The sequence below is a fragment of the Panthera leo genome, chromosome A2 (genome assembly GCF_018350215.1).
Source record: "Panthera leo isolate Ple1 chromosome A2, P.leo_Ple1_pat1.1, whole genome shotgun sequence".
Taxonomy (NCBI): domain Eukaryota; kingdom Metazoa; phylum Chordata; class Mammalia; order Carnivora; family Felidae; genus Panthera; species Panthera leo.
In genome coordinates, this window is record NC_056680.1 from 158,703,228 (window position 1) to 158,719,515 (window position 16,288).

At 36.3% G+C, this 16,288-nt stretch overlaps 1 pseudogene; it reads left to right on the forward strand.

The window, feature by feature from the left end:
- The first annotated feature begins 15,291 nt into the window (after nt 1-15,291).
- Nucleotides 15,292-16,027, forward strand: LOC122212949 (annotated as a pseudogene).
- Nucleotides 16,028-16,288: the final 261 nt, after the last annotated feature.

Sequence of the window (16,288 nt, forward strand, 5' to 3'; positions counted from 1 at the left end):
ACAGGGAATCTGAATGAAGAGTAAGAGGTATACAGTGTCCCTAACTCTTTTCTTGTCACTCCTCTGTAGGCTTGAAATTGTCTCACAAGAAGAGTTCTTTTTTTTTTTTAAATTTTCGTGAAAATCCAGTATTGGAAACACATTAATTTCATTGTTGTTTTAACAGGGTTTTCTTTTAAAACCAGATGCCTCACGAAAACACAAAACATATCACTCCGAAAGCAGTCATTGAAATCTATACCAGCATGTTTAATTGGATCTTTCCCATTACCTGGCTGCTAGCTGATGGATTAAGGAAGTTAGAGATCTGATGTGATAAAATAGGGGGAAAGAAATGACTATAGGAGTAGTAACTGGGGTGCCGTGTGAACAGCCAAGTGGGGTAGGGACCTACATTGACAGGACGAAGTGGGTTACAAGAAACACACACACACACACACACACACACACACACACACACACACACACACAGTGTCAACATACAGATTGGTCCTGATGAAATGGTAACAGTAGTCACTTACTGCTCCCTTTATGCATACTTCTGTATCATATGCTCAAAGATGCTTCAAAAACTAAAATCAGCATATTTATTTGGAACATTTACACTATAGAAGCATGTTTGTTCAACCGGATTTGTAGAGTGGAAGGGGGTGATAGCAGTTTCCTGAAAGTCATGGGCTGTGAATATGCCCGCAGGCACGAGGAGCTCAAAGATACCAACAAGTCACGCTTGTCAGAGTAAATTTGAAAGTGGAAAGAAATAAGACAGATATGAAATTAGCTCAGAACAATTCAATATTCGAAAACATCTGTAGGAAGAGGCACCGAGGGCCTGGGCTGAAGAAAATAAATCACAATTAGATCTGGTTCTGGAAAATTCACCAAGGTCTACATTAGCAAATCAAGTCCAAGGAGGAAATGAAGGGTTTCTCTTGACAGAGGAGCACTTAGTGTTTCTTGGAGAGGGTTTTCAGGCAAATATGATTTACACATCTCTGCATTCATTTGTTCTGTTCAGATACCAGAAAGAGCGTGCCTCGGTGAGAAAGATTTATATTAGTTGCAGAGGCTTGCACCAAATATTTTCTAGTTTCCCTACCAACTCTGAGATTCTTTCATTCCCTCTAAGGTGAACTGTTTTTTAGGATGGTAAACCACCTCCTATTTAATGATAACATCTGCTGAAAGGTAGTCATAGTTATTAATAACATAATTTCAGTTTTTGACATTTCTATTATGATAATTTAAACTTATTATCTAATATCCTCTCCTTTAGATAGAATTTGTTGTACATTATTTATTTCATGTAACGTTGTACATGTCAGCATAAATGCCTTTTTTTCCAACCTCAATACATTTAGAATACCAGGGAGGATCCAACATTGAAAAAAATGATAATGTGATAATGTGAATACACGGCTCTGGGGACGGACTCTTTAAAGCTTCATAGGTTTTCCATTTACATATCAGACAATTCCCAAACCTTCAGAAGAAAGTCCAAAGTGCTGACACAGTATGTGGTTTCAGATCTTATGAATGGAAGGGTATTAAAAGCAATTGAGATTGAGCATAAAGGTAAAAGTTTGAGGCGATTCAAAGAAAATTACATTAGGTTTTCAGGTTTCCTTCAGCAGAGATTAGGAAAATGTATTTCAATTTCCTCAACAAAGAATAAGGCAAATCTTACAGGAAACCAAGTCAGAGTCAAAGTTTGTTTAAAAGGGCATCTCTAAAGCGGGATATTGGCACCAAGAAGGTGATCTGTCCCCCTGATTAATGAGATTTGAATAAATTTGTTGACAGAATAAGACAAATGCAGCATTACACAATAACACCTGTAGATGCTGAGAGAGATCAATTAAAAATTTAAAAAAAATTTAAAATTAACACCTAACCCTAACCTCTGACCCTGATGCCTACCCTGGTTCTGAACTCAGTTTCAATTCCAATCTTAACCCTAACCCATAGTTGCTTGATTAACCCTAACCCTACTAAATGCATACTAAACTTGAATTCTGTAATAAAAAACCAGTCATGTAACAAGAAAAAACAAAAAACAAAAAAAAAAACCCCAAACCCCATAAGATCCATTTGATATTCTTATGACCACTCAAATATTAATGCACTCTTGTTTCTTATTGACCTTAACTATAATTTCTAAATTAAAAAAATGTGTATTTGTTTTTGAGAGAGAGAGAGAGAGAGCAGGGGAGGAGCAGAGAGAGAGGGAGACAGGGAATCCCAAGCAGGCTCCGCACTGTCAGCCTAGAGCTCCAACTCACAAACCAGCGAGATCATGACCTGAGACAAACTGAAACCAAGAGTCTGACTCAACCCACTGAGCCACCCAGGTGCCCCTATAATTTAGAACTTTTTGAAGAGTAACCAAGTTAGGGGTGCCTGGGTGGCTTAGCCGGTTGAACGTCTGACTTCTGCTCAAGTCATGATCACTCCTGAGTTCGAGCCCTGTGTCGGGCTTTGTGCTGACAGCTCAGAGCCTGAAGCCCGCTTCGGACTATGTCTCTGGCTCTCTGTCTACCCCTCCCCTGCTCGCACACTGTCTCTCCATCTCTCAAAATATAAATAAACATTAAAAATTTTTTTAAAGAATACCAGGTTAACAAGTTTTACACAAGAGCCAAAATCTTTCCCCAAATCATATTATTGAATAAAATTGTTCTTTAACCTTAAGTAAAAGCAAATGGAATTGTAGTGTATATTATTTTAGAATAAGCAGTTATCAAGCGGACTTTCCACACATTGATTTTATTAAATTTGGATTTAAAAAGTCCTTTTTTTTACTCTTTCATGCATTATATTCTGTTAATCAGTAAGAAGTACTACAATTGATTTTTTTCATTTATTTTGTAAGTATCAGGAAACTAGAGGTGTGGGAGAGGATGATTAGCTGTTCACCAAACCCCTGTCCCTTTCTTCTTTGTCACACAGCCTGATTTCTGGCCTCCCTTTAAGTGAGGCATCACCAGTTGAGGACTCCTTGCAGCCTGTGGAATTCCAACACTTTCAGGCTGGCTCACAGTTTGGTTCCCGTGGAGCCCTGCACTCTCTACTTCTTGGTCAACCAAGGCTGGTGTAACTGCAAAGAAAAGAGCCAAACAACCGCCACACCTTTATCTAGGGTCATTTATGCGTTTAAGCCCATTCTAGGTTAGCTGCTCTGAGAATTAACTTTAAAATCTCTCCCCTCTCTCTCATCTCATCACATCCTTCTCTAGATCCTCTTTTCAGCGTCCAAGCATGTAGTTATTTCTTCAGACTTAAAAAAAAATGATTGATTTCCACTCGTGACTGCTCTACTCTTTTGTTGCAAAATTCCTCAAGAAATGTTTAGACTTGCTCTGTTCCATTCTCTTCTCCTGTCCTCTCTCAGACCACTCCAACTCATATATTCATACCCCTGCATACTCCATTCTGGCTTCACTCTCACTGTCCCGTCAGTGGTCACTCTTCCATCATTGTTGAACTTGACCTGTCTTCACAATTTAACAGAGTGGAGCATGTCCTCCATAATACACTTTTTTATTTGATTCCGGGGCACCACATTCTTTTGGGTTTCCTCCTACTTAATTTCTTGTTCTTTGTTAGTCTTCCGTGTTGACTTTTCTTTACAACCAGGACCTTTTTCTTAACTGTTGAAATACTCTAAGACTCAGTCTTTGGTCTTCCTTTCTTTCCACCTACAGGCACTCATTTCCTTGGAGATCCCAATCAGTCTTTCTTTTTCAGGTATTTCTTTTCTCCATTTCAGTTACTTTCTACTCCACCATTTTGAGTGATTGGTGAAAATTATCATTGACTCCACTTTATCTCACATTCTCATATCCATTCGAACATCCCGTTTCTCAACTTTGAAAATGTATCCAAAATACAACTGCTTATCACCTCTCTGATCTGAAACACCAGCCATTTCTTGAATGGTTTTAAGAACTTAAACAGATCTCTCTGTTTACATCCCTGAACCCATATATGCCAATGGCAACAGAACAGCCACAATTCTCCTTTTAAAATAGAAATCAGATCATGTAACTACAGCTCAGAACCCTGTAAGTGTTTACCACTTTATGCAGAGTAAAAGCCAATATCCTTACGGCTGCCTCAAAGGACCTATAGGTCCTATTCCCTGTTACTTCTTTTATCTCAACTACTACTGCCATCATTATTTACTCAGATACAGGCACGCTGAGCCTGGAATGTTAAGGCTTTTGCACTGGATATTTCCTCTAGCTAGAGTATTCTTTCTTCAGATATCCCCTTGACTAAGTCTCACCTCTGTTCATGTACTTGAAGAAGTGTTACCTTCTCAACAAAGCCTATCCTGTCCACTGTATTTAATACTGTAGTCTACACACACTTACACTCAAAGTCTTCATGGTCACCCTTTCTGACTCTGCTCTTTGAAAAAATTCATAGCAATTATGGATTTTCATTGTAGCATGTAATTTACTTACATATTTCTTTTATTTGTTTTGTCTGTCTAGAATTTTAACTCTGCATAAATTAGAATTTTGTTTTTAAACCAGTACATGCTAGGTATCTATAACCGTCCCTAATACCCAGTAGAAACTAAATATTTCCTAAATGATTATTGTAATAGAATCAAGACTATTTACAAAAGATGATTTCAGCCCAGGATTGCCATTTTATTCAGTCATTGTTATGTTGAGGTGCTGTTATTCTTTTAAGGCTAATATTGGGGTTAGCATGTTGATTTTATTTAGGGGACTTCAACTTTGTCTTCTGGGTTGACTTTATTTTTTTTTTAAATTTTTTTTTTCAACGTTTTTTTATTTATTTGTGGGACAGAGAGAGACAGAGCATGAACGGGGGAGGGACAGAGAGAGAGGGAGACACAGAATCGGAAACAGGCTCCAGGCTCTGAGCCATCAGCCCAGAGCCTGACGCCGGGCTCGAACTCACGGACCGTGAGATCGTGACCTGGCTGAAGTCGGACGCTTAACCGACTGCGCCACCCAGGCGCCCCTCTTCTGGGTTGACTTTAAATGACTATGTGTGTCTATCATCTATCTATCCATCCATCCATCCAACCGATCTGTGTGCGTGTATGGGTGTACATGTAAATGGCAAAATACAATGTTTACAATCCAGAGTTTAGTCAGAGAAATCTATCTCAAGCTATCTCTTTCCAAATCATTTTCAAACCTCAAGTGTAAGAAATATCTTTGTGAACGATTTAGAGGAAAGTGTGGTATATATTCATACCGCTCTATACTCTAACTTCATTTCTGGTTCACTCCAGGTAATCAGAGATTCATTTGCTAACCAGTATAGTTTTGGCTTCCTCCTAAATGTGTGCATAGAAATTACTGTAGTTTGCATATTTTGAAATCTGTTAAATACTTTATTTGTGGAAATCTGCTAAAGAACATAGTTCAAAATAATATAATACATGAAAAATATTCTCTATGCTATTAGTACCCTAAACAGTTGAAAGGGTAGTTTTCATTTACTCATTTAGGCAAGTGTATTAATACTGTGAATTCATTTTCTTTCTTTATCTCATCTACTAAGTAATTTAGGGACCAGTTGGGTAGCTAAACAGTATATATATTTTTATCATCCTCTACAGCATTGTTTAGCCTATGGTAAATATTTCTGTGTAACAATTTTACTTCTAAGCTTATTATATCCTATGCATATTTTCTTTTGACTCCAACTCCTCCAACTATTTTTTAAATAGTATATTCGCTGCTTAAAAAAATTGCCCTTGAATCAAACAGAGGCAGTAGAGTGAAATGGAGAAGAACAGTATGCATGGATTTGATTCTGCCATTGATACTTACTTTCTGATTGACCTTTGGTATATTGCTTGATATCTTTTTGGATTAAAAACAATACTCTCATAGGGTTATTGTAAGGAAAAATGAATAAATATATTTAATGCACCTAGCATCTTTCCAGAATTGTAGTCAGTATGTAATAAGTGACCATGATTTTTATTATTTTCTTCAATGGGAAAGAGTGGAAGAAGAGTAGGGAGTAATCAAGCCTGGAGTTTTTTCAGTGTGAGATATTTGTAAGACCTCCCTGGCAAGTGCGGGTAGGTCTCTTCCAACCAGTCACTCAGAGACTCATGTCAGTTCTGTCATACCTTGGAGATTATTACTATCAAGATGTAACATCCAAGGTTTATCTTGGGTTCCATCTTAGTTGCTTAGAAGAAGATAGAAAGTAGGAAAAACAAGCCTATTTCTTAAAGGCATTGGGCAGGAAGTAATAACATCACCCACTCTAACATTCCACTGTGAGGGTTAGTCATATGGCCATATCCAGATAAAGAGGTGTGCTTGGAAATGTAGGCCTGGCTAGTCAGCCACTTCCCAGCTATAACCTTATACAAGGGAAGGGACAAGATGAATTTTGGTGGATGGTTGTCTCTCCCTAAGAAATGTCCAGGTGAAAGAGTTTATAACTAGTGTGTAGTCTGGACTAGATACATAAATTTGAGAGTCATGAACATGTAGATGATATTTAAAATCTGGGAACCAGTGAAAGAGAATAGAGATGAGAAATGTTTAGTACTAAGCCTTGAGAAACTCATATATTTCTTGAACTGAGGAATTTCCAGTTCCTCAGGGAAGGTAATTTGAAAAGACAAAGAGTATTTTTGGCTATCCATCTGTGCAGGTGTTATGTGGATGTCAGGGGAGGAAATTCTGCACCAGAGAGCATCAGGGCAGCTGGCAGGGAGCTGTCCTCCAGTTGTGGTGCTGACACGATACCTCCTCTCCTCACAATGAATGGCACTCCCTTGGTTATCCTGGGAGAGCTCTGTCATTCTCCCCTAATACACACATCCAGAAAGATACTTTCCGATGGCCCCACACTTTTGTACTTGTGGAAAAGTGATGGACCCTAATGCTACCAACTTTTTTCTCCTGTCTTATTCACGCTCAGAGCTCCTCTACAGAAACACTGTTTTCTGCATGAGAACACTTTATCAAGTTTTGCCCAAGAGCCCTAATTATGCAACCAAGAGTTTAAGACTTAAGTCATTTCATCAATTTTACACAACCATGTTTCTCTGTGTGGACCCCACCTGAGAAGAGTGAGACATACTGCAAGGGGAGTTAAATAAAGAGATAAGTAAAAACTCAGATACATTCTTAACAATAAATCTGTGAGAAAGGATTAAAGCAAATAGGGTGTCAGAAAAAAGACAGACATCCGTTACCCTGCCTATTCGATAATTAATGATTTGATTGAATTTCCCAGACCAGAAAAACTGAAGATAAAACACAAATGTTGAAGCAGGGTAAAACTATGTGCATTCAAAAGGATTATAAAACTTATGAATATAAGCAAGATATGAAAAACCGTGATACCAGTTAGATGTTTTTGAGTCTCACAATATGTCAGGCCTCGTAGTAAGTGCTTATAATGGTTATGACAGCTGACTACCCAACAAGAATTAATTCTAGATGGTCAGTCTAAGGCTTTCATATCAGTCGTTTCCCCCACATCAGTAATTAGATGAAGAAAGTGCATATGATCGTCTTCTCAGTCATGAGACTTAAGGGGATATCTTCTGGATGAGGTCATGGAAAGATCAATTATCAAATGGCCCAGGGAAAAAGACAGTCAGTTTTCTATCTTTGGGCATCATGATTGAGTATGACACCTAAATCTGCTGCCACTACCAGTCCTAGAATGAAGCCACTTCATGAACTGAGTGAATCCCTCTTCTCTCATCCTTGTACATTCCCTACCTCTGAAGTCTCTGTAATGAAACACATCTCCCTTTCTTGCTGGAGAATATTAGAGACAAGTTTTCTTTTTTTCTTCTTTTTCTCCAAAATTGTATTTAAATGCCAGTTATCATATGGTAAAATGTTAGTTTCAGGTGTAGAATTTAGTGATTCATCACTTATATACAGCACCCAGTGCTCACCACAGCAAGTGCCCTCCTTAATACCCATCACCTAGTTAATCTATGCCCCGATTTCCCCTCCTGTAACCATCAGTTTGTTCTCTACAGTTAAGAGTCCGTTTCTGGGTTTGCCTCTCTTTTTATCCCCATGTTCATTTGTTTCTTAAATTCCATACATGAGTGAAATCATATGGTATTTGTCTTTGACTAACTTATTTTGCTTGGTTAGCATAATACTCTCTAGCTCCATCCACATCATAGTCAATAGCAAGATTTCATTTTTTGATGGCTGAGTAATATTCCATTATATATAATCTCACATCTTCTTTATCCATTCATCTGCTGACTTTGAGAACTGCTGACATTGAATCAATCACTGGGGAGGCATCCAAAGGATGAGTTTATAAATAAATAGTCTGTAAGTTTCTGATATACTCCAAAGTCTGAGATATATGACATAAATATTAAAAGAACATGGGAGAATATATTTATATTTTGTGATATTAAAGACCTTACACCTTTACTTGTTAAAACATCATAGATGAAGTGCCAAATAAAATGTATGTATAGTTCTTAAATAGTAAAACATACATACCCATTACCAGGTTAAGAATAAGCATAGAATATACTTGAAGAGTTTCCAAGTCACATCACCTTTTCCATCCCAGTGATAAGCACTATCCTGAATTCTATATATAACATTTCTTTAATGTTTTACTAGGTTGCATTCTGTGAAATTGCCTATATTTGATCAAGCTTGCTCTACACGCTGACATATTCATAGGATTCAACTTCATCTTTCTATCACACCTGTATATGTCCCTATATAATTTATCTACTATATTTTACAAATACATTTGCCTCTTTTTGAACTTATTAAAAATTATCCTTAGACTTTGAAAAAGAATATAAAGAATGTTCTTAGAATAAAAAGAGTATTTTTAGAAATTTTCTTTAGCTCCTTGAAGGTGCAAATAAACTTGTAAGTAAAGAGGTAAAAGCAATTAAACTTATATAAATGTAATTCAAACATTTTCATGTTGCTGAGCTTTAGTTTTTAGTTGATGAACCCAGAAGTAATTCTCCTGTCCTCAAAGAATATTGACAAACTGTGTCATTAATAAGAAAGACATCAAAGGAGTTTGGAATATCAGAATTAATAATATCATTGGGGGAGGGGGAAGGAGAATGAGAATGAATGAATATGATTCTATAGTTGGATCATAATTGAATTAACCTGAGATTAACTAGATGGAATGATGGTTAATGGCAATATTTGGTATATGCTCCTTCTGCAAAAATATGTAACTTAAGAGAAAATTTTAAAAGGACAAGTGAAAATCAAGAAAATGGACAGTTCAGGGCAAATGGAGACAGAGCCACAGCTATAAAATTATAATTAGTACTATTACAGTGAATATTTACCAAATGTCAAGATAAAGTAGCACATGGAAACCTGAAAAAGCTTAGTTTGAACAAGTAAAGTGTTACCACACTGAACCGTTCTTCACAGCCCTGTGAAGAATGCAGAATATAGAAGAATATAGCCCATATAGATATTACTGTTTGATTACCACAGTCTTTCCCACTGAGCCTGGAGGTAACCTCACAAGCTATTTCAGCATATATCTCCAAGCAACTACCACCAGCCACTGCCTATCACACAGAATGGGAAATTGAGAAAAGTTTTCCCTCCCAGCAACTCCTCAAAGCTCTTTTAAGACATGAGTATCTTTTATCTACAGTTTAACGTAATTATTACCATATGAAATTGTAAACGTTGTCTTCAGGTCTCACCTCCACGAGGCATGGGTGCTAAGTCTTTAAGGCCTGCCTTCTTCAATCACTTTTACTTTTTTTAACCAAAATACGTTTTTTAATGTTTTTGGGTTTTTTTTTTTTTTTATTTTGAGAGAGAGAGAGAGAGAGAGCGTGTGCACAAGAATGGAGAAGAGGCAGAGAGAGAAGGAGAGAGAGAATCTCAAGCAGGCTCTGCACTGTCAGCACAGAGCCCAGCTGTGAGATCATGACCAGAGCCAAAATCAAGAGTTGGATGCTTAAATCAACTGAACCACCCAGGTGCCCCCCACAAATAAATTTTTTAAAAAATTTTAATGTTTATTTATTTTTGAGAGAGACACAGAGAGAGCAGGAGAGTAGTAGTAGAGAGAGAGAGGGAGACACAGAATCTGAAGCAGGATCCAGACTCTGAGCTGTCAGCACAGAGCCCTACCTGCAGCTTGAACCTATAGACTGTGAGATCATGACCTGAGCCAAAGCTCATGACCTGAGCCAAAGCCAAAGCTTAACCAACTGAGCCACCCAGGTGCCCTCCGCCCAATACATTTTTAATTGAACTATGTACATATTCATAGAGTGAGTGTTTGCAAAGGTAAATATAAACAAAGTTCCAAATGTATGCAAATAGTTTAAGGAATATAAATATTTATATTTGAAGCCCATCATTACTTTCACTATTTCTACCAATGAGACTCTCTAAGCTAAATTCTAGGTATATTCTTAGAAGAGAGGCTTTTTTCTCTCTCTTATAGCTTTGAAACATGAAAAACATAGAAGCAGTTACTAGTCAGAATCAGAGTGAATGAAGAAATAACTTGTGGGATAATACTAAGAGCCTGAGACAGAGGATGGCAAGAAAAACAGAAGAGGGGGCTGGATGGAAACCAACCAAAATGTGCAACTTCTCATGTAGAGAGGACATGAATGAAAAGATGAGAGTCCACAGGTCTGAACTGAAAGTAGATAATCTAGGGGAAGGGCATAGCAGGCAGGTAGAAATTGGATTCTCAAGCTCTGGGAAAAGATCGGGGCTGAAAGTAGAGATACAGAAGCCATAAACCATGAATGATCAATGAAGAGGAAAAAATTGCATGTGGTCACTCACCAAATAAATAGAGAAGAGGGAGCCAATGAGAAATTAAAGAGAAGCATCTAAATTCAATTGACAGGCTAAGAAAACATGCAAAACACAAATAAAACAAAATATTTAAAAATTTAGTCAAAAATACTAGGAAAACCAGCATACAAGAGAGGAGGAACTTCAATGACTGTAATAAATTGAGACTTGAGATTACCTTTAGAGACGTGTAGCTCCCAAAATGTAAAGTAGATTTTTAAATAAAACAATGCTTGAGAAAGTCACATAAACACAAGTACATGGTGAGAGTTCATTTATTCAGCAAATATTTGCCAAATTCACTCTTACCATACAGAGGATATTATTAACAATGGCCAATAAAAGAAATATATTCTCTACCCTCATGAAGATTATAGCTAATCAGAATTAAAATGTGATTATAAAATTACTTTAAAAAATAGTTGGGGGTGGTATGAAAGAGGGGTGGGAAGAGCAAGAGAAATCCCTCAGGAGACAGAAGCATAGGGGAGAAGACAGGGGTAGTCAAGAGGAGGCTAGGGGGGTTGGTTTACTTCTTTCTTTCTTTTTTTATAAATTAGGAGAAAAGTTGAATGTGTTTGTTAGACTAAGAGGAGAACCAGTGAAAAGAATCTAAGGGTAATAGAGTTCATGGACTGGAAACAAGGCCATTTCCATTTTATAGAGATCCTCCCATTTGTCAGGCACTGTACACATACTATTTGGTTTTAGGAAAGTTCTAGAACTTTCTATATTCCAATAAGTGCATAAACTAGGTAGGAGCATATTTATCTGAAAGATATTTGTCTTCTTTCTTTTTTTTTTGTCTTCTAGTCATCCTATGAAGATTGAAGAGAAAAGATAATGTATAAATATATATTAAATGTATAAACATTTATTTATCAGCTATATTAGTTTTAAATAAATTTTCTAAACTCAAACACCTAAGTTCATTTAGAGTATTTGTTTAAACAAATGAAAAATATCTCTTGGGGATGCCTAGCTGGCTCAGTCAGTGGAACATGTGACTCTTGATCTTGCAGTTGTAGGTTCAAGCCCCACGTTGGGTGTAAAGATTACTTAAAAATTAAAAGAAAAAAAAAACACAAAAATATCTCTTGAAACAAGAAAAATAATTTGTTATTATCATTGTGGTATTGTCAGTCCCATCTGCTAATATACACACACACACACACACACACACACACACACACACACACACACACACACCAGGGTCTCAAGAATAGTATTAGCCCCAGAATAATAAAAACCTCTGAATGACAAGATTAAATAACCATGATGCATATCAGCTTGTTTTCGTACCTTTTCTTACTGACCCGCAGCTCTCACACTTACCATTGATACAACACTCATAAAATAGGAAAATAGTGGGCTGAACTTCTTTATTTGCTTACTTTTGCATTATATGAATAGCCACTTTATTTTCACATTTTCCTTAATCTCTCATTTTCTTAAATGTATATTAAAACTCAAAAATGTAAAAATCATCTTACAGTGAGATGCTTTCTTAAGTACAACAATTTTATGAAATTGCCTTACTTGATAAAATTGACAGAAAGTCTTTAGTAAAGAATAAAGTATTATACTAATGTATTAAAATCACTGCTATTAGTATTATTCTAATTAAGCCTAAATTCCTGACACCTGGAGATTGTCAGTCTCTCTTTAAGCATTAGGTAATTAAATGAAAATCCTCTCCTAGTTTAAAAACTATAATCAGAAGAATATCAACATTCAGTGAGACTTTTAAAACATGAACTTCATATTTCTTCTCTACCAAGGTAATCAGGGATGTATTACATTGCTTCACTTACCTACATGAAATGGCTAAAAAAATGAAATTATATCTGACCAAACAAAGAATAAATACTTTTACATAATTTACTGGATTTTGGAACTTTGGTGCCTCATGAATATTTAAAAGATAAATGGATTTAGCCATCTGAATTTAGATGTATGCTGATAATGCTTGAGACCTTGGCAAATCAATTAACCTCTGGACATTCAATTTTGAATAAAGGGGTTACTATTTGTTGGCAATTGTGTAACCATTCTAATTAAAAGGAACTTGTGAACTCTTTTAATTATTCATCCTTTGAAACATCCGCCTGTGGATAGTGGCTAACACACCCATTTTATCTGTTTGTATATTGGGAAAAATAATGGTAAAATAATTGATTTGGTGCAAGGTCCATGGTTAGTGATAAGATATTAGAAGCCAGAAGTTTCCCCTCTGCCAATTCTTTACATTATTCACTCACATTAAAGCCTTTTATTCCATTATAATTAATTTTGTATTTTGAGAATTAAATAATGATGCATTTGATATATTGAATGAATTATGTAATTAAATCTTATGCTAAATTTCAAATATGTTCAGATTTTGTAGCATTAGAGAAGCTATGACATTTGAGTCTTTCCTAATTAAAACAAAAATGAAAAGATTGTGTATTTTGCCATCTTTTGCATCATCATGCGTAATCCCTTGAAGAAACAGTAACAAATGACTTCTTATTTTATTAATAGTTCTCAAATGCCCCATGAAATCTGGGAATCTTTTCCAAAAATAGTAACACTCACCGTGCAACGCATTCGAATTCCTTATGAATAAGGGCAATATTTATTCCTAATATTTGTATTTGTACCCTGGGGGAAACACATGATGTTGGTTGGCAGTCTATCAAAGACTTTAAAGAGAGCCTTCAAAGACTAAAGCAGATGCTATTAATCAGATGCTATTTTCATTTTTTATCTGAAGATTTTCTTCAACTTAACTTGGCTAGGAATTCAGAACTCTATGAAACATACACATACATTCACATGCTTACACTTGAGTAGAGCCATGTACGCAAACATGGCCCTATCCACATGGCTCTCCATGGTACGGCGTCATAGCAGAGACTCTGGGGAATAGTGTGGTCCTTCCAGTGCCTCCAGTTACTACAGTGTCTAAAAGAGACTCAGAAATAAGCCAGTGTTATAGTCACTCTTGTGCTTGAGTAAACTTTAATGCATGCAGATTATCACTTATTTGCTATTGTATTGAATGTATATGGTCTCAGACAGTGGTCTTAAATATGGAAATAATTGGTGAATGTATTAATTCACTAAGGAGTCCTGCTTAATATATTTTTTGTGAAAAATAATTATTTGATAACTTGAAAAATCCTTCTTTAGATCAGTAGTTTTGTGAAAGTGTAAACTCAACAGTGAACCTGGATTTCAAAGAAAAGCAATGACCAAAAAAATCCACATAGTCAAACCTTTAAACATATCTTTCAGTAGAAAGGATTTATGACTGTACTGAACGGTGATTTGTTTTGCTCACATAGAGGTATAAACAACACAAGAAAATAAAGTAAAAGGAGGAGTTTCATTAAAGTATTAGATAATTACTTGCTTACAATCTTTATTTACCACTACATAATCATACTACTAAAAACTTTAATATTTATCAATAGGTGACAATTCTCCAAGATAAGAAGTATGTCTTTCATATGACTCTATGCCTTAATTAAAATATTAGTCAAATGTCCACAAGGTATTTCTACAGTTAACTTGTAAAATGAGAATAGCTTCAATTCAGAAATACTAATTAAATACAGAATGTGATTCAATAAAAGTCACTGATGGCTAATTAAGGGAAGAATTATCAGACTTGGATGAAAATATATAATACATATAATCCTAATGAGAGAATATGCTGTTTGCTTTCCTCCCCTGTTACAAGAAATTCACCAACCAAGTATTTAACCTTGAGAAGAAACAAAGAAGCTTTCCTGAGTACATACCATTTCCCAAATACTGAGCTAGGCAATTTGGGGTTTCTAAAGACAGTTTGAAGACAAAATGCTTGCTGGCATTTCCTTGCACACTAATTAAGGAAAAAGGAGTTAACTATTGAAGAATGGGAACACTAATTCAAGATACAAGGCCCACCTTAAGCAGAATGTCCAAAAGCTTATGTTTATCAAGGTCTTTTCAATGCTTTTTTTTCTTCCTCTTTTTCTGCCCTCTTTATTATTGACTTGAGGTTGTTATTAAGTCATAGTGTTTTCTTATTCCGTTTTTCGTTCTCGAATGTAGGTAACGTTTTCGGTAGTTAGTATTACACATTTTAAGATGTGTACCTTTCTTAATATATAATGCCATTCAATGCCCTGACACTCCTCATTAAGAGTATAGAAACTTAGAATATTTATGAAAGATAAAAATTACAAGAACAGTACATATCAGTATTTATAATGAATACAGACACAAACATTAATTAGAAATTTAAATCCAACGATACTTACATAGAGATAATACATTATGACTAAGTGAGGTTTATCTAAGGAAAGTGTGATTGGTTCAATATTAAAAAGTCAACCAATGCAGATCATTGCATATGATTATCTCAATAGATGCAAAACAATAACAGAAACAAAAACAACATTTGACTAAATCCAATATCCACTAATGATTAAACAACTCTCAACAAAAAGTGGCTTTTGGCTTTTGGCTCAGAGGAAGCGAGCGTACAACTATGTTCGGTCGTCCTGATTCCAGATCCATCGACACCAGCTGCCTCTACCATGCCGCCTAAGTTTGACCACATCAAGATCAAAGTCATACACCTGAGGTGCACATGTGGCAAAGTCAGTGCCACATCTTCCTGGCCCCAAAGATCAGCCCCTGGGTCTGTCTCCACAAAAGTTTGGTGATGACATCCTCAAGGCAACCGGTGATTGGAAGGGTATGAAGATTAGAGTGAAACTGACCATTCAGAACAGACAGGCCCAGACTGAAGTGGTTCTTTCTGCATCTGCCCAGATTATCAGAGCCCTCAAGGAACAACCAAGAGACAGAAAGAAGCAGAAAAACTTGAAGCACAGTGGAAATACCACTTTTGATGAGATTGTCAGCATTGTCTTACAAATGTGGCACAGATCTTTAGCTAGAGAACTCTCCGGAACCATTAAAAAGATCCTGGGGACTGCCCAATCTGTGTGGATGGCCACCACCCTCATGACATCATAGATGACATCAATAATGGTGCAATTCAATGCCCAGCCAGTTAAAAACTACAAAGGAGGGGCGCCTGGGTGGCTCAGTCAGTTAAGCATCTGACTCTTGATCTCAGCCATGACCTCTCTCTCTCGGTTCCTTAGATCAAGCCCCACATCGGGTTCTACACAGATAGTGAGGAGCCTGCTTGAGATTCTCTTTCCCTGCCTCTCCCCTGCTCCTGCTCTCCCCCTCTCTCTTTCTCTCAAAGTAAATAAATAAATTCAAAAGAAAAAAAAGAGCTCTTTAAAAAAAGAACTACAAGGGAAATTATTTCAATATACAATCATTTGACAACCAAAAAAAAAAAAAACTAAAAAAAAGGAAGGGAAGAAAATGATCTCAAAATGATAATGGGCATCCATGAAAACCTATGACTAATGCAGTATTTAATGATAACAGACAATGTTTTCCCT